Below are 22807 nucleotides of genomic sequence, written 5' to 3' on the forward strand. Positions count from 1 at the left end.
GGTCTTAATATGAGACCTCACCAGTGTTCAGTCGGATTCGGAGCGGCTGGTCCTCCAACTACTCTCCAGGCGTCTTTTCTGGCGCTTCATCTCCCTCAGCTCTTCGGATAACCAAGGAGCTAGGTGAGTTCAGTGCCGGGTCAGAGGCTGCAAAGGCACAACGCGGTCCAAAGCCCCGGCGGCCTCACTATCCCAGGCGGTCACCAGGTCTTCAGCTGAGTCATGAGCCAGAGTCTCAGGAAATGGCCCAAGCTCCATCTGGAACCTATCAGGATCCATCAGGCGCCTGGGGCGGAACCACCTGGTCGGTCCCGCCTCCCTGCAGCGAGACCGAAGAATTTGGCATTCTTCTACACACTGTTTAGGTGTGTATGATTGTACATGTATGTAAATGAATGCTTTGGTCTGATCATATACCATACTGAGTAAAAGACTTAGAAAGAAGCCCAAGAATGAGACTGTCACTGCCTTTTTCCATGTGGACTGAAAATCATCCCTCATTGTTAATAAAGCAAGGCCAAGGGGAAAAAAGCATAGTTTGAGCCACTGGTTAACTATTGTCACCCACACTGTAGTCTCCACTTTCATGAAGCCTGTCTCCAGTCTCAGAGTGGCATTAAAAGCAAATTTTAGGACTGGAAGGGCCAAAATTTTAGAAATTTGGGTTCCAATAATGCGAAGTTGGAGTAGGGACCTACCTGGGCAACATAAAGAAGTTACACTATTGGTGTCGCTTTGAATAGAGTGCTGCAGGTATATGGCGGGCATCTCTTGTTTTAAGGAATTTGATGATGGTGCATTTTCAGCAACATAGTTCCCATGGAGTTTTCTACTATTGGCAGAATGAAGGACTACTCTCAGGTATTTGAAATAGGAGACCTGCTCAATGTTATGACCATCTATGCTCCAGGAATGGCTCTTGGGCCTTCTGGCAAATGCCATGAATTTGGTTTTCTGATAATTGAGTTACTAGCTGGTCTCCACAAATATGTTTTCTTTTTCCAGCCAGTTCTAAAATATATATACCATAGAAAGCAGAACTGTGCTATAAACTTTTTTTTTCTTAATTAAATTTGTGAAAACTTGATTAATTAGATAATAGATTTTTTCTGGTTCTTCATTCTCTAATGGCCTAAATTCCCAAAATCCAAGTTATGGTTTTAATCTGGTTCACTGAAGAAATATTAATATCCCATTCATAAACTGAGATTTTAGTGATGGCTGATAACTTAGCCTATTTTTACTATTTATGTTAAATTCTTCCTGAGGAATTGAAAGTCCCTGTGTCTATAGATATCTTAAAATTAACGATGTTGAAAAACGTTAAAGAACTGTAGATATTACACATTATTTGCAAGAGAACTCATTTGCAATTTGTTCTCAGGCTGAGAGGTCAAAGGTATTGTAATAAAAGCAACAATGCCTTGGTTTTGCTATAGTGCCGTACTGGTTTCTCTAATTTTTTCATTAGCGTTCTTGGGGAATGAATCAAAAAAATGTTACAGAATCAAGCAACAAAATTTAGGCTGTTCAGTGTATATGAAAATACAGAATTTGAACAAATCTTCAATAGCTTTAGTAGTATTATAGGTGTACAAAAATACCTTATTACAGGATTTGTGTTCAGCAACAGGGTGATCCCTGTTGGAAATAAGTACTGATTATTATTCTAACACAGTGTTTCTTACCCTAAATTGGGGTGGGCTGTGAGGGGTTTGCAACTGGGCTGTGGAAATGGCCATCGAGCGCATATGTACACACATCCTCACTTGTGTGAGCAGCGGGTAAGCACATGCTCATACGCTCCATTTGCGTGAGTGGCATGCATACATGCCACTCGCACAAATGGAGCTGTATCATGTGCATTCACTTGCCCTTTATTTGCACGAACCATCCCCTCTCTCCCTGCGCCAATCTGCAAAACCAGAAATGTTAAGAGAACTCTGACCTAAACAAATTGAAGATGTGTGGACTTCAACCTGGGGAATTCTGGGAGTTGAAGTCCATACAACTTCAAGTTGCTAAGGTTAAGAAACACTGCTCTAGTGGCATTCTAAATCTGGTTAGGTGAACATAGAAACTAATTTTGTGGAAATGGCCCCAGTGTTTCCATTGAGTACAATATTAAGTAGTAGTTGAAATTGTCCAAAATAGCTCCTACATGTATATACAGATAGTCCTCATTTAGTGACTGCCTTGTACAGCAACCATTTACAGTCAGTGCAGTAATGAAAAGTAACTTTGTGGCCAATCCTAAATAAAGGTAGCTTTGTGCATGGAATCGATAAACCAAGAGGAAAACAGGAATTAAACTATACCTATAGCTTTACAATCCATGAGTTACATTGTAACTTAGAAATAACATTTCACATAGTACTCTATTTATAAACTAGTAAAAAATACCCCCTGAATTTAATAAAAAATTAACTCTGACTGAAGCCCAACTGCAAGGCTGTGCATATTTTGCAAGTAATTTAGAAAATGTGCTTCAGAACTCATGTAAAGACGGACTTTTTGCTGAGAAGATAAATTTTCTGCTAATTAAAACAGCTGCTCTATTGTAAAGCTTTCATGCAAATCTTTAAAAAATATGGCATTGCTTTAAGAAGTTGATTAATTAAAGTTAATGTGATCTATTTAAGCAACCACTTAAATAAAGGATAGTGAGAGCTGATGTTTTTCTTGTATCACAGCCAAACATTTCTTCTAAATTGTTTCCAAAGTGTATATATTCTATTTGTACATATTCATTTTATAGCATGTTCCCATATTCTAGGCAGACCAGTAGCTTTGATGCAGAGAAATTTAGGACACAGAATATATATAAACTTCAAAGAAATTGAAGGCTGGAAAGAATGTCAACCACTTACTACAAAGTTCCAGTGAAATTCAACTACACATCCTGCTTCTTTGTTTCATATGCATGGGCTCAGTTTGCCTAAAAAAATCTACAATCATGGAAGGAAAGAATCAGAACTCTAAGCTCTGTTTTAGATTAACTTGTGGTTTCCTGTTTTATTCCAGCCTAAACTGTATTTAGCTTTAACTATGAACTAGTTAATAAGTAATCAGCTGAGTTGGTTCTCAGTGGTTATAGATTACAGCATTCTGGAATGCTACTTCAGCCATAATAACCGAGCAAGCAGAAATGCTTCAGTTGAGTCATTACATTCTCTTTTTCCTCCCATAGAATTGATAGGTTTAGCCTCTCACTTTCGCCTTTCTTTTGAGCTTCAAAAAAATGATAATATAAGACAATTTCTTTGGAAATGAGCATGTGATCACTTCCTAACAATTTACTATATAGTTAGTAAATGCAGTTAAAATGCTGGCTGCTTAGTTTTGGAACCCAGTAAGAGACTGCCCTCTGTTGTCAGCTAGTATTTGTCAGCTACAAATTGATTTTTTTCCAAAGGATTATTAAATTTCAAAAAAATATAAAATTCAAAAAAGCAAAGAAAAAAGATCAATTAAACATCAGTTAAAAATTGATGTTAATGACAATGCAGATGCATAAATGTTAAGGCACGCACAATGTCACGTTCTCCTTCAGCTGTCCTTGAAGGTCAAATACAGATAGTCCTCGACTTACAACAGTTCGTTTAGTGACTGTTCAAAGTTACAACGGCACTGAAAAAAGTGACTTTTTCACACTTACGACCACTGTAGCATCCCCATCAAAATTCAGACACTTGGCAACTGAGTAATATTTATGATGGTTACAATGTCCTGGGGTCATGTGGTTACCTTTTGTGACCTTTTGACAAGCAAAATCAATGGAGAAGCCAGATTCACTTAATAATCATGTTACTAAGTTAACAACTGCAGTGATTCACTTAACAATTATGGCAAAAAAGGTCGTAAAAGAGGACGAAATTCACTTAACAAATGTCTATCTTAGCAACCGAAATTTAGGACTCAACTGTGGTCGTAAGTCAAAGACTACCTGTACAGGAAGATTCCTTACCTGGAAAGATAATGCCCTGTGACTCTGGACACAAAGACAGAAAAACATGTGCTTCTGCAGTGCCTGTAGGTTCAAGATTAAGTTCACATATTAAGAACTAGGATAAATTCTACAGTATAGTGCAATATCGGGTTTCCAATTTCAATTATATAGAATGTAAAGAATTTATGTTTGTGTTTTTATTTTTATAGTTATAATGTACACTGAAGATGGCATTTCATTTTGTTGTACCATGTGCAATGACAATAAAGTAAAGTAAAAATTGTAATGTGTTGCATAAACCCAAGCTTTATGTATCAATCATGATTTATACCTCAGCAACTAGTATGAACATAATCTAATATGGTTTGTTGAATAAACCCTATTCAAGCAACGTTTGCTGTGTCAATTTATAGCTGTAGTCACCCTGAAACTATCTTGTTTTTCTACTTTAACTTTTTGCAGATTCATGCCCAAACTTTAAAAATGAGGTGGAAGATTTAGATATGTCTAGAAAACTAATCTCTTAACAAAATACTGTAAATGTACATAATGGCAGAATCTTAATAAAAATATACCATTTTTCCAAAGGGCTTTGAGACTCAAAATATGATATATAAACTTCAGTGATATTAATTTTTTCATATAAGGCCATGGATTTGCTGTAATTTTAAAGCTTATGCATTTTTTTCTTAATCCCATAAAAGGTTGATCAGAATTATAGTTTATCCAGATTTTTTTTCACAGAGCTGCTTATATAGCATATAATCTTCTGCCTGTCATTCACAATAGCCTTTTCAAAGAACATGAAAAGTAGCCATGTGCTTCATTTAATTACTGATATACCAGTACTTTATATGATTTGCAAACGTTTTTCTCTTAGCTTCCCTTGACTGTAAATTATAACCAAAAAATTATGGAGGTCCAGGAAAAAAACTACCGGTAAATGTTCTGCTACTGATACTCTAATGAAGCACATCACAAACCATTCATTTTAATGTAATTTAAATTCACATTATCATGGCACATAGAACTCTTCACAGATTTTAACAGCTTTTCCCAACCAGTGTTCAGAGGCAGAGAGGGAGGTTGAAATCGAACATGTTTGAAAGGTACCTATTATACAAAGCACATAATGGTCACAGTTAATATCGGTAGGTTAAATACAGATATTAAAAAACTGGAAAGTCATAGTAGGAAACATTTTCATTTCAAATGTAATCATTTTGAAAGTAATGGTTGATATTTTCAAGTGTTTGAAATTTATTTAAAGTAGTTTACAAGGAAAAAAAGAGAGGGTATCAAAAAAAGGGTTTGGCAATAACATTTTTCTCTGTTTTAAAACATACTTTATCCAACCTGTCACTGTCTGGAAGTGTTAAGTTGCAGTTTCCAGGATTGTCTGTGAATTACAGACTTAATGCTTGCAATGGCTGAGATTTAAAGGCATCTGAAAACGTCAGGTTGAATCTGATGATTAATCCAGCGGCTGCAATTAAACATGAGGGAGAAGCATATTAAAATATTGGTATAAGATACTTAGCAAAAAGAGCTGAATTATTGTTATTGTGATGGAAGTAAATCTGGAGAGCAAGAATAACCATTATGGTATTTGAAGTCTAAAATAGACCTTTTTGCTTACCACGGGAATCTTCCAACACCAAGAAAATATTCCAAGGTACCAAAGAAAAATAAATAAATTTCCTTATTGTGTCTGAAGTAATGGTGAAGGATGTATGGTGGTACACATACATAAATAACCAGAATTACCTCTTTGTTAGATGTTGACCCATGAATTTGCATTGAATTCTGAACATAGTCAAGAACTGACAAATGAATTAAAAATGAATTGGCAACTATTCTGTATTTAAAGTTTAGAGGAGTAAGAAACTTGAGGAATCTGAGAAATATGCAGAACTTTTAAAATTCAAATAAACATGAGTTGATTATGAAAAGGAAATCCTCATGAGGCCACCTTAAAACAAATACATCTTGAATCTTATTTCCGTCCACGTTCTTTCCTCTTATTTAAAAGAAGAGTTTCATCCAGGGCATAAAATCAGTTTAGGATATTGGCCAAGTTGAAAGTAATCAATCTTGGGGAGCAAATGAGAATGTAAAATAAGCAGGACTGGTTCCCAGGAAGGGTCAGTCTTTAATATTTCTAGTGTGTTTCATATTTGGACTAGCCTGTTTTACCAAAACCCAGTCTGCATTAAAATATGAATTTAAAAAGGGCAAAATGAAATTGATTAATGCTGACGCCTCTTATCAAGGGATTATAAAAATAGTTATATTAGGCAACTATAAATAGGATCCCTGACTTCATCCCTTTTTTTTTTTTTTTGGTTATGTTACATATTTGCTTTGTTTTCAAATAGTTTACAAGATATGCCAGAGATTCCCAAACTTTCTCATTTCACATACCCTTAATGTGTCAGTCATTTTTTCATGGCTCCCAGAGCCAAAAGGCTGCAAAAACAAAACCACAGTTTCACAAAGATGATTTTGCAAAATAGATGTCATAAAACCAAGGTTTGCAAAGGATATTGCAAAAACTTAAAATGCCCTATGCTCCCTATAGGAACACTATGGTGCCTTGGAGTACCATAGTTTGGGAACCCTGGATATATGTTATAGTTTTGATCAGTGCTTGAATATTTATCAACATAGATTAAAATAAATTATTCAGTCTATTGAAGTATTATATAAAATGAAATCATCAGAACTGAATAGATTAGAATTGATAGAAGAGAGCTAAATGGAGGTTTGTTTTAAGCTTCATTTATTTTCTCAGTATAGTCATGTGACACTTAAATTATTTGTGCTGTGTTTGAATTTCCAGCATCTTAGTATGACATATTGTACAATACTCTCAACCCATGTAGTTTCACTACCACTTTTTTATACATCAATTGATGTACAATTGAACTCAATTGCTAGTTACTTCTATATTCATTAGCACAAGCCAGCATTCTTTTTTTTCATTATTTGAAATTAAATTAGCAGCAACTAGAGGGCCCTGTTAAGTTAAAAAAAAAAAGATATAGGCTAGTTTTAGGTTAACTTTAGCGTTGAATCTTTGGTCTAAAAACCTAGATGTAGGACATCACAAAACCTAGATTCTCATCTTTCAAATGACAACAGGTGGTCATAGTTAAGGGATGGTCATGTGATGCCTATTAAACCTTTATGGGTCCAACTATAGCACTCCATATTGCACTACTACAAATTGATAGTATCATTTTTTACATGCATAGTAGATCAAAGCACAAAATACCAGGGTCATTGTCAAGTTAATTCCTTAGTTATTAAGAATAGTTATGTCAAGTTCCAAGTAAGACCCACATAGAGTTACTTCTAAGCAGTTACCTTTATTGTTCCTCACCTATCAACAGAAATAAACTTCGCCAAAGCAAACTAAAGCAAGTTCCTTATACCATTGAAGATACTGTATATTCTGAGAAACTTTAAAGAAAGAACTGGCCTGACCCTCTTCCTTCTAATCAAACTATCTAAATTTCACTGTCTCTTATTCCTCTGGAATGCATACCTTCCCTCTGGGAAATCCAGACTACATTCCACAACAATTTTTCAAATTAAACTATTAAATAAACTATTGTTATTTAACTTTTCTAGCAGCTAAAAAAATGCAGACTTTATCATAAAATTGCAATATATCTGGATAATTCTTGAGGAAGGGAGTCACATTATTCAAGGGGAAAAGCACAATAGTTATACACATATTAAGGTGTTTTTTTTTCACACAATCTGTTGGCTTTGCTTAGTAGTACTATTTTACCAATTTTATGTTGGTATTTCAAATATCTGCCTCACTGATTTAAAGAATAAACGTATAGAAAGATTAATAAATACATTGGGAGAACTTCAAGCTTAATTAAGTTCTACTGGTTCTGTCAGATGTCAAGCTTTGGAGGTTGAAATATTATCTTGTATTAAAAAGTTGCAAGGCAATAAGATTTTTGCTATTGTTATTCTCTATGGAGCATATAGGTGTTTTAATTTTAAATTGCAGAATGGTTTATGAGTCCAACATAATGGATGTATGAATAGTTTTCTTTGTTTGGGCTTTTTAAAATAGGGGATTGGCTTTATATTTCACAATCCGATATAGAGCAAACCATCACCTTGGAAAACACTGGTTACGGTTCTGCTCAAGTTCAACTCTTAATGGTCAAGGGAAAAATTGCATCTGGTATTTTGGAAATAGTTTGCCACTGCCACCTTCTAGCATATCCTTTCTTTATTTCTTTTCTTTTTAACTTAACTGTGTTTGGATTCCTGGTGATCCATCATCCTTTCCCCCCCCCCATAAAATGTTGGGATTTTTAGTGGCCTCCCCTCCAAGGATTAACAAATTCCAAAAGCACTTAGCTTTTAAAAGTTAGATTTGCAAGTCAAATCAGATACATTCACTTCCCTTAGCAAGATTTGTTAGAATCCTAGAACAGGGATCCCCAGCCTGTGGGCTATGGCCCACTACTGGGCTGCGGCCTATTTGCAACCGGGCCGTGTGAGTGCTCAGCTGATGTGTGCACGCATAACCCCATTCACACAAGCATCGCAGGTGCTCACAGCTTCACTCATATGACTGTCATGGGCATTCGCAGCTCCACTTGTGAGTGTGTCACAGGCACTCGCAACCCCACTCATGCAAGCATTGCAGGCGCTCTTGGCCTCACTCGTGCAAGTGTCATGGGTGCTCATGGCCTCACTCAGTCAAGTGTCGCTCTTGTGGTTCCACTTGTGTGAGTGCTCACAGCCCCATTTGCGGATCAATGAGTGCTTGCATGTGCAAATGCGTGCACATAACACCTCCCACAAAATCATCCCCTCTTTCCCCCCTCCCCCCTGCTCCAGGCTGCCAACCCAGAAAGGTTGGGGAGCTCTACCCTAGAAGACCTTAGGTACATGTTATCCAGTTCTAAATGTCAATTGTTAGAAGGCATAATGTAAAGAAAAAAATAATAAAGTTAACAATTTATGTCTTTTTTCCAAAAACAAATCCACATTAAATAAATAAGTAAATCAATAGATGACTATACTAAAAGGCCACATATTGCTTAGTGAAAATAACATGATTCTAATAGAATACACGGCATTGCAAATGTATAAATGATGCATTCAATATTGATCAGAAATTAAGTCACTATTGACTATGATTGGAACTTGATATCTTGTCTTTGGAATATATGTTCCCATTCTGGTTGGAACTTTTGGTGGTCCCAACACTGGTTTAAGCTCCAAAGCTGTCCCTGCATTACAAACCACCTGAAAAACTGCAAATTTGACACATATTGCCTATATGGACCGAATTACATTCTTTGGTATGGTATGAATAAGCTTTCCACATTTTTATCCAGAGTTGAATCTAATTATTCTTGTAATAATACTATCACTTTTGTTTTGGCAGTCACATTAAAATCATATGCTTGAAGGAGATCTGAAATGAATCTGTTAACTATTATAAAGCTTAGCAATGACTTCTTAACTCATATAAGAAATAGAATTAAACACAGCTTGGAGAAAATTCCCTTAATTGAAAAATAATTTTCCCACTATTTACTTTCTAATTCTGGGTAGTTTCTTCAGGCAGCTCTTCAATATAAGCTTCTCAAAAAAACTTATATTCTTGCAGGAGTCCCCAGCCATGAATCTGTACTGGTCAATGGCGTATTAGGAAACAGACCACATAGTTGGAGATGAGTGGTGGATGAGCAAGCAAAACCGAAGCCTCCCCCACAATCTCTGGAAAAATTGTCTTCCATGAAACTCATCTTGGTTGCCAAAAAGGTTGGGGATTGCTGTTTTACTGAACATACTTAATGTACATTTTATTTGACAATATTAATGATTACTGAACTATACACATATGCACAGACATTCACAAAGTTTAGCCAAAGGGATTTAGTATATATGTTAATACTTTATTTCAGTGGAAAGGACTTTAAAAGCCTTTAGTTTATTTTTTAAAATTGTATTTTAATGCTGTAATAAGGATAAATAGTATATATAAATAGAATTATTGTTGCTATGATCAAATCACGGCTAAGATTGCCTTGAGCTGAAAAAAAATCCCCCCCTTTTTTTATTTTAGGGTATGCCTGTGTGATATAGTTAGAATCCTATACTAAAGATCAAAGTTTGAATTCAATGAAGCCATAGCTCCCTGGCAGACTTTGGACCACTATCTTTAACAGAATTGTTAGGAAAACATTTCTGCAGAGGGAATGTTATAAAGTTCCTGAACAAAAAGCAGAATATAAATATAATTAATTATGATTGTTCGTACATTATTATTGATACACTGTATGAAAATAAACATACTTAATGGTATATTGCATTTTGATAAAGTTGGGTACCAAAATATCCAAACATTTTCCTATAGGCTCAAAATCTTAATGTTGTGTTTTTTAATGACTACTCTGCAATGGTATTCAAATGTCTAGGAAGTATAAGAAAATCACCAGGAGAAATAATATTTATCAAAGATTCAGAACCCAAGTGACAGCATGAGAACAGGGTTGGCAATGACCTGGAAATAGAAAGATAATGTGCAGACTCATTCATTTTTCTCCCCAGTCTCTTGGGGCACAAAAGTGACCTCATCACTCAAGGAAAATGACCTCTGTCAATATGTTTGAAATAGTAAGAACATGTTTCAAGCAAAGTGGAAGTTTTAACCTACTCCTTTAAAACAAAAAAAGGTTTAATGTATGAGTGGCAGAGAGGAATCCGAGTCACTGCTTTTTTAATGAATGTATTCAATGCTCTTTTTGTTCAAATGCAGTGCATGTGAAAGAATCTTTTTAGAACTACATGTTTGAGAATCCTATTTTTTTCAGATCTCTCCCAGGAATAAACTTTGAGATGATTTTATGAAGTACTTAAAGAAGTTGAAGACATTTTGGTTCAATAAAAAGAAATGTGTGAAGTTTTGCTAAATAAATAATATAAATAACCAGTGTGCTAATGTAAGCAGACCATTCTTCACACAATTTATATGACTAATAAATAAACCACTAAGAACTTTTTGAGACTTTGTAACAATTTCAACCAAAATAACATTTAATTATGGTTTAAAGACAGCATTACTTAGCTTGTCTCACAGCGGAAAACACACATACAAACACACAATCCTCCATGGAATTAATTCAGCTTTTGCAAATGTGAACAAGAAATATTTGTAATTGATATGTCATATGCTTTGATTGTTACATCTTAGTTTCAATGGCTAGCCAATCAATTCTAGGAAAAGATGCATCTGTTTTAAGGATTGGAAACAGTTCTGTTCTTATGTGCTTCAAAGTACCTTTTTTCTAATAGAAACTGAAATGTTGATGAGCCTTTTTTATTTATAATTTCCTTTTTTAAACATGATTCTTTTTCACTGATGCTTTGCCAATGAAATGAATTTCATGATGCAAAAAAATCTTGTCTAAGACAGTATTTCTCAACCTTGGCAAGTTTAAGATGGATGGGCTTCGATTCCCAGAATTCCTTAACCAGCCAACTCCCAAAATTCCCCAGACAGTACAAAGTTGAGAAACACAGACCTAGGTGACCACACGGTTTGTGCCTAATTTAAAAGGCTGGGAACTCTGCTTATGGATCATGATTAGTCAGTATTTAGACATGGGTAACACTGAATTCAATGTTTCTAATGAAATTGGATTAAATATTTTAACATGATTGAAATTATTTCAGCTAGCAGCTGGCTCCATACAAACTTTTCACTTTTTCCAATTAATATTTACATTGGGCAATCACATAGTTAACACTATTTCATTTGATTCAACATTTACTGTATGTTTTACCTTCCATTTAAAAAACAATTTCCCAAGCTCTTGATAAGAAGAAAACCTGCTATTTAAAAGCTGCTGTAGGTTACTGCAAAGATGATCACAATTGTTAATTGTAACTAATTGCCATGTTTTCCTGAAAATAAGACAGGGTCTTATTTCCTTTTGAACACCGAAATAAGGGCTTGGCCTTATTGAGGGGGGGACCTTATTATTTTGGGGATGGAGGAGGTGGCGAGCGTGGGACTGGATGTTCTGTCGTCACTGCTGCCTCCCCTCCCTGTTCTTCATGCTGGCTGAGCGGCTGGCTGCCACTGCCCTGACGTGTCCTGCCACCGCTGCTGCCTTGTGGAGCAGGACTCTGCAAGGCTTGTTCTGCCATTGTACGCACAAACTGCCATGAGTGTCATCATACCGGCACAGCTGGTGTCCTGCCGCTCGCGGCTGCGCCGTATGTCAAACCTCGCGGCAGTGCTGCCGTTCATGCATGCAAGGGCACAAACCTTGCAGAGTCCTGCTACACGAGGCATGGGTGTGATGAGTCTCACAAAGACTCATTTCTGACAGATGGGGCAGGGGAGAAGCGAGACGCATGGAGCGAGACGTGGCTCCCCTTGCTGTCTCTTCTCTCCCCCCTCACCGGGCATGGCAGGGCTCCTGCTCCTTGCTTAGCCACCCTTTAGGGATGCAATTTGGGGGTGGCAAGTGGGGCGGATGAGAAGCGGGACATGCATCTTACCTTTCAAGCTCTGTGGTGTTCCTCGTTGTTGTATCTAGGGAAACACGTTGTAAAAAAAAACTTTATTGAACTCACGAGAAGATTTTTTTTACGTGTTTCCCTGGACACAATGGTGAGGAATGAGATGGAGCTGGAAAGATAAGACGCGTGTTCCACTTCTTGCCCGCCCCACTTGCCACCCCCAAATTGCATCCCTAAAGAGGGCCGGTGGCTAAGCAAGGGGCAGGAGCCCTGCCATGCCCAGTGAGCAGAGGGGAGGAGAGACAGCAAGGAGAGCCATGTCTCACTTCTCCCCTGCCCCACCTGCCGCCCCTCTCGATAAAGAGACGGTGGGGAAGGAAAGCAGCCAGGCTGCTGTTGCCATTGGGGTGGGGTGGGACATGTTGGCCTGTGAGATGCATGTCTTACCTTTCCAGCTCCATGGCGTTCCTTGCCGTTCTGTCCAGGGAAATACGTTGTAAAAGAAAACTTCTCTTGAGTTTGATCAAACTTCTCGAATGGCAAGGGGAGCCATGTCTCGCTCTACACGTCTTGCTTCTCCTCCACCCCACCTGTCAGAAATGAGTCTTTGTGAGACTCATCGCACCCGTGCCCGTGCCTCGTGTAGCAGGACTCTGCAAGGCTTGTGCCCTTGCACGCATGAATGGCAGCACTGCCGCGAGGTTTGACATACTGGCTCAGCCACAAGTGTCAGGACACCAGCTGTGCCGGTATGATGAAGCTTGTGGCAGTGCTGCAGTTCATGCGTGCAACGGCACAACAAGCCTTGCAGAGTCCTGCTCCACGAGGCAGCGGTGGTGGTGGGACACGTCAGGGCAGCAGCGGCCAGCTGCTTAGCCGGCACAAAGAACAAGGAGAGAAGGGCATGTTCCCCCCCCTTCCCCCCCTCCAGCCTCGCCTCCTCAACTCGTTTTGGTTGCGTGGCAAGCAACCAGAGGAGATGGCAGGACTGCTGCGCATGTGTGTAAGTAGTTGGTATTTTAATGCATGGGCTGAAAAGCCCGATTGGGCTTATTATCCAGAGAGTTCTTAGTTTCAGGGATTAAGAAATCCCCGAATTTCTGGGTTAAGAAATTCTTGAGAAAATTATGTAGCATACACTTGGAAATAGTTTGAACCACCTAGCTGAATTTCTATTGCAGTTAAGATTAATTTTTTTCATGCCTTCATATGTAAGTATTTCATAAAACCTAATAAGGAAACAAATGTACTTGTTTGGAGATTAATGGCACTATTTTGGGATTTCAGCTAGGGTTTGTGTGCTATTTTTAATTCATTATTCTATCACATCTGAAAGAATTGTACTGAACTCATATGAATTAACAAATACCTCTGCTTCTCTTTAAAGAACATATTTTAGCAATCCTACATCATACTATAGGATAATAACCATTTCAGATTTTCTAAAATCTAAAAATTGTACTGAACTGAATTAGAAATTTATAGGTAGAGAAGTAAGAAAAGTTATAAGCTGATCTGTTCTGTAAAATTCACTCTAAGATTAACATTAACAGAAATACATATATTAAATACTATGAGCCTTTGTATTACTAGAGAAGTTAGACAGCTAACTAGACAGCTTAGAAATATAGATTCTGCTTAATTAAGACAAGACAGAAAGATGCTGTAAACTACAACAATCATTTTAGAAATGTTATATATTCTGTACAGATAGTCCTCGACTTACAACCATTCATTTAGTGACTGTTCAAAATTTCACTGGCATCGAAAAAAAAAGTGATTTATGACCATTTTTACATCCACTTACAACCATTGCACCATCCCCATGGACATGTGATCAACATTCGGGTGCTTGGCAACTGGTGTGTATTTGTGACAGCTGCATTGTCCTGGGGACATGTGATCACTGTTTATAACCTTCCCAGATAGCTTCCAACAGGCAAAGTTAATGGGGGAAGCCAGATTTGCTTAATGATTGCATGACTCACACTTCACAACTGCAGTGATTCACCTACAACTGTGACAAAAAAAGTCATAAAAGGGGACAAACTTACTTAACAATTGCCTTACTTAACAATATAACTTTTGGGTTCAGTTGTGGCCATAAATCAAGGACTACCTGTATATATTTACGTATTTCTCCTAAAGGAGAAGGAGATTGAAAAGCTGCTTTCTCTCATTATGTTAATTTCGCAGCATGGCTCTGGTGTTAGATTTGTGAAGTTTTTGAATCACACTGGATCACAATAATAAATGCCAATACTCTACACAGGAATACTTTTTAAAGGACAATCTAAAAATAAATTGATCTAAGTTTTCAGATCTTCCATTTGTGATGGCCAGTATATTTTAAGAACTATCTTTCTCTTTGTTTTCTTTCAAAACATATGGTTTGAAATAAATATCTCAAAAGGAAATAGACTTATGACCTAGTCAACATCATTCAAATTAGAGATTTATATTTTCTTTCAACTGACAGATTTGCTTCAGAAAATGCCTTCTATTTAGGGGCATTACTCACAAAAATTAGATGGCATCTGTGATTACGGCACTGAAATTTTTTATAGGTGTGTTAAATTGGTGGGGTTTATTTGAATAGCTGCAGCCACAATCTTGACTTCTTTAACCTATTCCCACATACCCTGGTTTCAGTTTCCAATAGAAATTGCTATTGCATAACATGATACAAATCCTGGATGCAAGGGACCAAGTGCACAAATGTCCTTTAAATTCATTTGCTAAAAGCAACCAAGGTAATATTGGATAGTCTTCTTAAATTGGACATTGGATTATCTCATTTTTCTGTCTTTGATGACAAGCAATGGCTTGGGATGACATAGTAAATAAGTCAGAAGCAGATGTGCTACTTATTCCTGCACCTACTTTGAATTTCCAATACAGCATGCAAAGAAGAAGTGATAGAGGGAGTTGAAGTTGCCAGAACCTTGGGTGAGAGTGACCAATATAATCAATATAATGCAAACACAAGCAATAGAATATAATCCAAATACTGTCTTAAACTTTAAAAGAGCTGATGTTAACAAACTCAGAGAGAGCATAAGAAAAATTCCATTAATAAAAATCCTAAAGAGGAAAACAACTCAATAACTGTGGGAAATTCTGAAAAATATGATCATAAAAGCCCAATCCAACACAATACCACTGAAAAAGAAAAACAAGAAATCCAAGAAGAAACCGGCTTTCAGACCTGCCCCAACCCTTAGGAAAGAAAAGACTTTGCCTCCATTTGGTTAAAGCAAAGTTTTTTGTTTTTTTTAACTATGAGTGGTGGTTTTAGCAGTAAAGTCAAGCCAGCTATGAAAGTACCACACTCGCTGGATCCAAAAATAAGGTTTAAGTTTCCTCCCAAATCATCCCTCCCCCCATGATCAGTCCATTTCCAGCTAACTGGAGCTCGTTAAGATGTTTTGAGAACACTGATGTCATGTCCCCATCAGAACCTGAATTTGCGGAGGAAGATGAGCCAGAGCTGGACTATAGGGGGCGACTTCGTTGGCTTCAGAGGAATGTGTGGAGGAAGCAAACCAGGGCCCCTCAGGAAGGGGACAGCTTGCTAGCAGGGACCAACAGGTCTTCCTGGCCCCGTTCCTCCCTGCTAGCAAGCTGTCCCCTTCCTGAGGGGCCCTGGTTTGCACAGGGGGCAGGCAGTGGAAATGAGCAAAGGAGTTCTGGCAGGACAACCACCTCTTTGTAAAGAGGGAGTAGTGCCAGTTTGCACAAACAATGATCAACTTTCTGGGTCATCGCAGCTCGCCTGCCGGTGTGGAGATAGACCTGGAGACAGTAGAGTCATTGCAGGCATGGCAACCTTTATGGCGGGTGAAGGACGTGCAACAACGGCTGGGGTACGTGAACTATTATTGCATCTTTGTTCTCTGCTTTGCTACCTTGACTGCTCCTGCTTCCAATCTGCTCAAAAAAGGGAAAAAGTTCCATTGGGGTGCTGAGGAGCAAGGAGCCTTCAATGCCCTGAAGGCCGCCTTCACCTCCAAGCCTATCCTCAAGCATCCTGATCAATTCCGGCCATTTGTGATGGAAACGGATGTATTGGATGTGGCCATTGGGGGAGTACTCCTACAGGCCTATGCCCCTGCAGGCACTTTGTTCCTATGTGCCTATTATTCCGGGAATCATTTGGCTTTGGAGCGAAATTACACCATAGGGGACAAGGAGCTATTGGCAGGTAAGGTCACCTTTGAAACATGGCAAAACCATCTGGAGGGGGCCTGCCACCAGGTGAAGGTTCGAACTGACCATCACAACCTGAAGCATTTATGGATGGCCCAGATGCTGAACTAGTGCCAGGTACGATGGTTGCTGTTTTTCATCTGATTTGACTTGGATGTCCTAGGTTCTGAGCGGGTGGAATCAGTGTCCCAGAAGCCCAAGTATACCAGAAGAGAGGACAAAATCCCACATCAAATGGTGATTCCATTGGAGCGGTTCATGGCCACTGAGGAGCCTGTGGACCTCCAGGTTAGGATTCAGGAGGCGCAGTGGCAGGATCCGTTCGTGGCAGCTCATTGTCGGGAGCTGGATGTTGATGGAAAATGGGAAACTCCTTGTGCATATACGGATGACCTGTTGAGATTTCTAGATCACATCTACGTGCATGAAGGACCCCTTCATGGCCTCATTCTGCAACAGTCATGACAGTCCAGCGGCCAGCCACTTTGGGGTCTTCAAAACATTGCACCTCGTCTCCAGGACATTTTGATGGTGTGATTCCGACATGATGTGTTGGAATATGTGGCATCATATGGGATCTGTTGACAGGCCAAGAATGCTACCGGTGCACCCCCTGGTCTCTTGCAGTGCTACCCCCACCAGAAAGACCATGGGGGTGGTCTCATTGAACTTTATTACCGAGTTGCCCCCATCGAAGTGTGTGCCACAAACATCTTGGTGGTGGTGGACATGCTCACCTAGATAGCCCATTTTATTCCGTGTGCAGGTCTCCCTACCGCACGGGCGATGGCCCAATTATTCATCGCTCATCTGTTTTGTTGCATGTGTTACCGGACCGAGTAGTGTCTGACCGGGATGGGTGGGTGGGTGCAGTTTACAGCACGTTTTTGGCAGACCCCAAAACTGCTGGGAGCACAGAGAGAGCGAACACCATTTTGGAACAATACCTCTGCTATTTCAGCAATACCCAACAGGACAATTGGGTGGAGGTATCTGCATCGTTGTTAAGGATATTGGTGTTGTGTTACCAACCAGCAGAGTAAATGCACAAGGAAACGTTGCTGAGAGCAATGAATAAGAGTTATGCAAACTGGTTTATCAAAAGCTTACTTTATAGTAGAAAAACAGTCTCATAGTCTTTACACAAATTCCAAGTCTTTGCCAGTAAAATCAATCCAGTAGTTGCAGAATCTTCTTACTCAACAAACAGTAGTTGGTTAGAATAACAAACTCACTCTGGTTCACAAACCACGATGGTAGCAGATCCATCAAACGATGATTACAGATAGCAGCTCTTCTCAATAGTAGCATATCATACTCTGGTAGCATATCATATCAGCTTCATCATCAAACTGAATATGTTACAATACCTTGCTTAAATACTCTCACAACCAGTCATTACCTGATTACAGCATGACTCAGCATTACAATGAATATCTTTAAAGTAACATAATACATTTTCATATTAAAGTTACAGTACACTCATATTACCTGGACAACGAGTTAGGCTCAAACCATATCCTAACAATCGTCGAGACATCCCTCCATTAGCTGTGGGTGCCTGAGTTTGGCTCCCCACATAGTACCTGCTGATGACATGGCCATCAAAAAAAATCGCTACTTGGGGCTGTTTCCAATCGAAGCTGTGATAAATCTTGTGGTGTTTTGCTTATCCCTGCCCTGTTATTTGCAAAACTAAATGTTTTGCAAATGATTTATTGGACTGAGTACATATTCTTTTACTCAGTATTATTAATATTTATGCTAAGATTGCAGGGTCATAGAATTATACAGTACTACATTTGTATTGCTTTAGATATACCTTCTGTGGTTTATATCATAAAATATGATATCACTTAACAGGGCATCTTTCGGAAACTTCACAGTTACATTATCATTAAACATCTATATCCTGGAATATATACTCAAGATTTTGGGGAACAGACTTAAAAAACAACAACAACAAAGAATATGTTCATAAGCTTAAAGAATAGCATTTGTATGGTCTTCATATAGATAGCAAGATATTATTGCAAAGAACTTTGCTGTCTGTCATTACTTTTGGCAGCTAATTCTCACTTTTATAATTTTGTTTGACTCAAAGCTTTCTTAACGCTTAATGCTACTTTGCAATTGCTACACAAATCTTCCAAGAATATATATATATATGGCTTTGATTTTTCATTTGATTACACCCAGTGGTGGGATTCTGTTAATTTAACAACTGATTCTCTGCACTAATGACTGTCTGGGTGGCATGGCTGGGTGGTCATGTGACGGGGGCATGGCCAATTCGACGTCACTGACGTTTAGGAGCGCCTTGTCTCGCCCAGCTGCTCGCCTCGCTGCCCAGCCACCTGGGCTCCTGTGTATATCTGTGTGTGTTTAGGGGGGGAGGGGTAATAAGAGAAGAAAATATATTAAGCCATAAAGAGCTAGGGAGAGCATTATATGGGATTCAGGGGGCTCTTATCAGTTGAAGGTGCTGTACATATAAACCTACTTTAGTACTTGTGATGCTAAAGAACCTGCAGCCCCCTTGACATACCACTGTTTTACATAAGATGCTTTTAAGATAAAAAAAAAATGTTAAAAGACGTAAAATAAAATAAAATGATAAAGGAACTATGGTTGAGATGACTGCTGCTTCTTGTTGTTTTTCCCTTCAGAAGGAATGTTTAGGGGGGAGGCAACTTTTAACAACCTGTCTCAACTACTGCACATTTTAGTTACCCAAGAGGAGAAAAGTGTATCCACCTAGAATTAAATGAGCTCGTGTGAAACGGAGGGAAGATCAAGGGAAAGAGAAGGAGGAGGGGGAGGTCGAAGGGTGTGGGCAGCACATGCACTCGCATGTGTCACCTACCTTGCCAGAGCATCTTGTGTGCACCAGATTGTACAAAGTCTAACTGGAACTCAACTAGATATAGGTTTCTCATAGGAAGTGCAAAATATGCCCTTTTTACTTGAGACTGAATTTCATCAGACAGAGGAAACCATTGAAATTCAAACAGGGCTAATTGACTGTGTGTGTGTGCGTGTGTACACACACACATGCAGGAACTGTTCCTTTTGCCTGATTGTTAATTCAGAAATTTGCCCCTTTTTTAATCTTTTTTCTTATTATGAGCGCAGAACAACATTGCACCTTAGAATAAATAAAGTTGCTACAGATTCTTTGATTTCTTTCTTCAACTACAAGAGGACTGTCCTTTTCTCACAACACCTAGTCCTTTAATTCTGATCTGTAGGTACCCAGCGGCATCCTTTGCTTTTTTAAAGATGGGGAAGGGTTCCATATTAAGACTATTGACATTGTTTTCAGAAAGGGAGAAAATATTTATTTTCTCTCTTTAATGAGTTAGATATATGCTTCCTGTCTCCAGTGATATCTCTCTGAACGTCCGCTCTCTAGTACGCTGGCTTATGCTTTCTTTCCTATCTACGGCTTTGTCTTTTGCTGATACCTGATGCTGTTGTGCCAGACAAAATAAGCTTTGTTAAGAAATTAGACTGAGACTATAACTAATCCAAAGATCCATCAATTATTTCATTAATTGATCCTTCTTTTTAAGTAACATTATATGTGTTTCTAAAGATGTATTGCCTTCCATAGGTAGACAGAAAGGAAAACACTTAAATTTTGTTCATGGAAATACTGTATATGATAATACTGGAGCATTAAGTACTGAATACTTTGTCTTAAAACAACCCTGTCTCTATAACCTTTGCCAAGATCAAAAGATTACATTGAAGAAAGGAATGTTTACCTTACTTATACTTGTTGCAGTTTTTCAGTGACAGCTGGACCTTCACAGATGAGATACGGCATAAAGGATTACTGCAAAACCTCAAAGTTGCAATGCTTTGAGGGAAATAAGTTTTAAAACTGATTTATTTAAACCATATGGAAACCTTTTATGGGCATGCTTTAAAAGAATTTACATTTGACATATTGGTTTGTTCTGTAAAGAAAATCTATCTGGTAGAAACAAACACAGAAAACAGTATTGTGATAGAAAGCACCGCAAATTCAGATTTTCAGTTACGTTTACAAGAATAGATTTAAAAAAAGGAAGAGAAGCCTATTCAGAGGTGTACATTTTAATTTGAAATTGACCACTAAAGAAATCATTTTGAAATCATATTTGAAGGGGCTATATAGCAATATTACATGATTTGCGAGGTAAATTGAAATCACCTATGATTTATCCTATGGTTCCTCTTATAATACAAATTAGTGTTTAAATTCCAATTTGCCCCATATATTAAGTATGTTAAATGATTTTGGGGTAATTTGTCTTTTATATTGTTTCCATCTGATTACCAAAATCAACATTGCTTTGTGAATACCCAAACTAAAACTTTCATTGCAGGGGAAAAAAAATAGGAATGGGGGATAAAACATTTCCCCATGATTAAATCAGGGAAGGAAAATATTAAATTATTATTGGGCCTGCTGTAAATGTTCTTTGTTTAAGAGTATTTGAATTTTTAAAAATCAATTACATGCTAAATTTAGAAAAATCATTTCTTGCAATCCCAAAGCATCTGAAATACCACTTGAACGTCATCACCATATTAATAATATCACTTTCAATCAAGTGCAAAAAGCAGTTTTACTTGGAAAAGGTTACATCCTGCAATGATACCTTTAACAATATTAAACAACATCATCTGCCTATCCCAGGTTGTTGAGAAGGATTCAATAGGTAGATAAAAAAAGACAAATCCAGTCCAAACATCTGGCTGATTATGTGACCAACCAATAAAGTCTCCATGTAATTAAGAAAAAGAATACATCAAGGATATCACACAGGCACTAAAACATGTTAAAACGTGCAAATTGTGACTCTCTATATACTTATAGATCTTTCAAGATTATTTTGTAGATCATTGTTGATTTTTAGTCTTCATAAAACGAATGAGGTACATCATATATTTATACAGGCACAAATCACAATTATATAGTGAGACTGTCCACACTAGCAATTTATAGCATCCTTTAGCTTTTCCTGTGATGATAAATCACTGCTGCATATCGGCTGTATATTGCTGCAAAGTAGACCGAGTGACATAATAAATAATAGTCCAGTCTTTTATGCACAAAATTCCTTTTACTGTATAAGCCAAACATTGGGGTGGGGAGTAGGTGAGGGTGGGGGTGGGGTGAGAAATAGAGCACAAAACATGGTAGGAGGATAGGTTAAAAGTTTTCAGAATTTAATCCTGCTCATCACCAAATTATATTTAAATCAAACAATCCTGTCAATAACCAAATTCTCCATAATCTGGTTAAACACATGTATACACACAACAAATTATATCACTGCTGGTCATAATTATACATTGATGGTAATTCTATTATGAATTCTGAGAGGTCTATTGGGGAAAATGCAGCAAATAAATTCAAAAACCAGAAACTAAATTATGTCAGAGGATATTTTCTTATGCCTATATTATAGGTATGGATCAAGTCACCTGCATTTGCTGGCTTGGATTTGCCTCCTAATAGGTAACAACTGCCTAAACTTAATTGGTAAAGATTTTAGACACTTCTGTTTTGTAGCTGATATGTTTTCCATAGGTGTGTTAGAATGCAAAATAAAATAAATGTGTAGGGCACTCCGATGCTTCAGTTAGATTTATGTCATCAAGTTTTGCAGCTGGAGAAGTCCTTTGGTTTTGGACTCATGTTGCAGCTCCTGCCTTTTGAATCTCAATTTCCTTCTAAAGTACTGGTTTCCTTATTTAATTAATGTAATTATTCTAACATAAACAGATTAGATTAGGCAGTGCAGACATGAAAAATGCCTTCTTTTTACTGATTCATTCACTAATAAGAGGGCCTTGTATCATGCAACTCTTTTATAAGGAAAAACCATTTATGTATTCTAAAGAATTGGTTTAGTAATTACTTGTAATACAAATGTTGAATGCGATGAAGTGTCGTTTGCCTTTGGGAGCTTACATTATCTGAGTACTTTGGATGATAATACTTCATCTGAGATTTAGATTGCTTATGGAAAATGTGATTTATCATTACAAATAAAAATTATTAGCATAGCCTACTAATAAAAGTATTATTTCTAACCAGAATCATTATTCTCCAATGTTATTTTATTTATT

General features: G+C 37.7%; 1 protein-coding gene across 4 annotated transcripts in view; it reads left to right on the top strand.

The window, feature by feature from the left end:
* The window catches only part of MID1 (midline 1), a 264924-nt gene that overhangs the window by 44430 nt on the left and 197687 nt on the right, over window positions 1–22807 (top strand). For 2 of the 4 annotated variants that reach the window (XM_087871437.1, XM_087871440.1), the window contains exon 2: window positions 9606–9760. The exons of the other annotated variants lie outside the window; for them this stretch is intronic. The gene's annotated coding sequence lies outside the window, so the exon portion shown is untranslated. The remainder of the gene's footprint in view (window positions 1–9605; window positions 9761–22807) is intronic. 4 annotated transcript variants of the gene reach the window in all.

This window comes from Pantherophis guttatus, chromosome 5 (genome assembly GCF_059756535.1).
Source record: "Pantherophis guttatus breed Tessera chromosome 5, ASM5975653v1, whole genome shotgun sequence".
In the NCBI taxonomy this organism is placed as follows: domain Eukaryota; kingdom Metazoa; phylum Chordata; class Lepidosauria; order Squamata; family Colubridae; genus Pantherophis; species Pantherophis guttatus.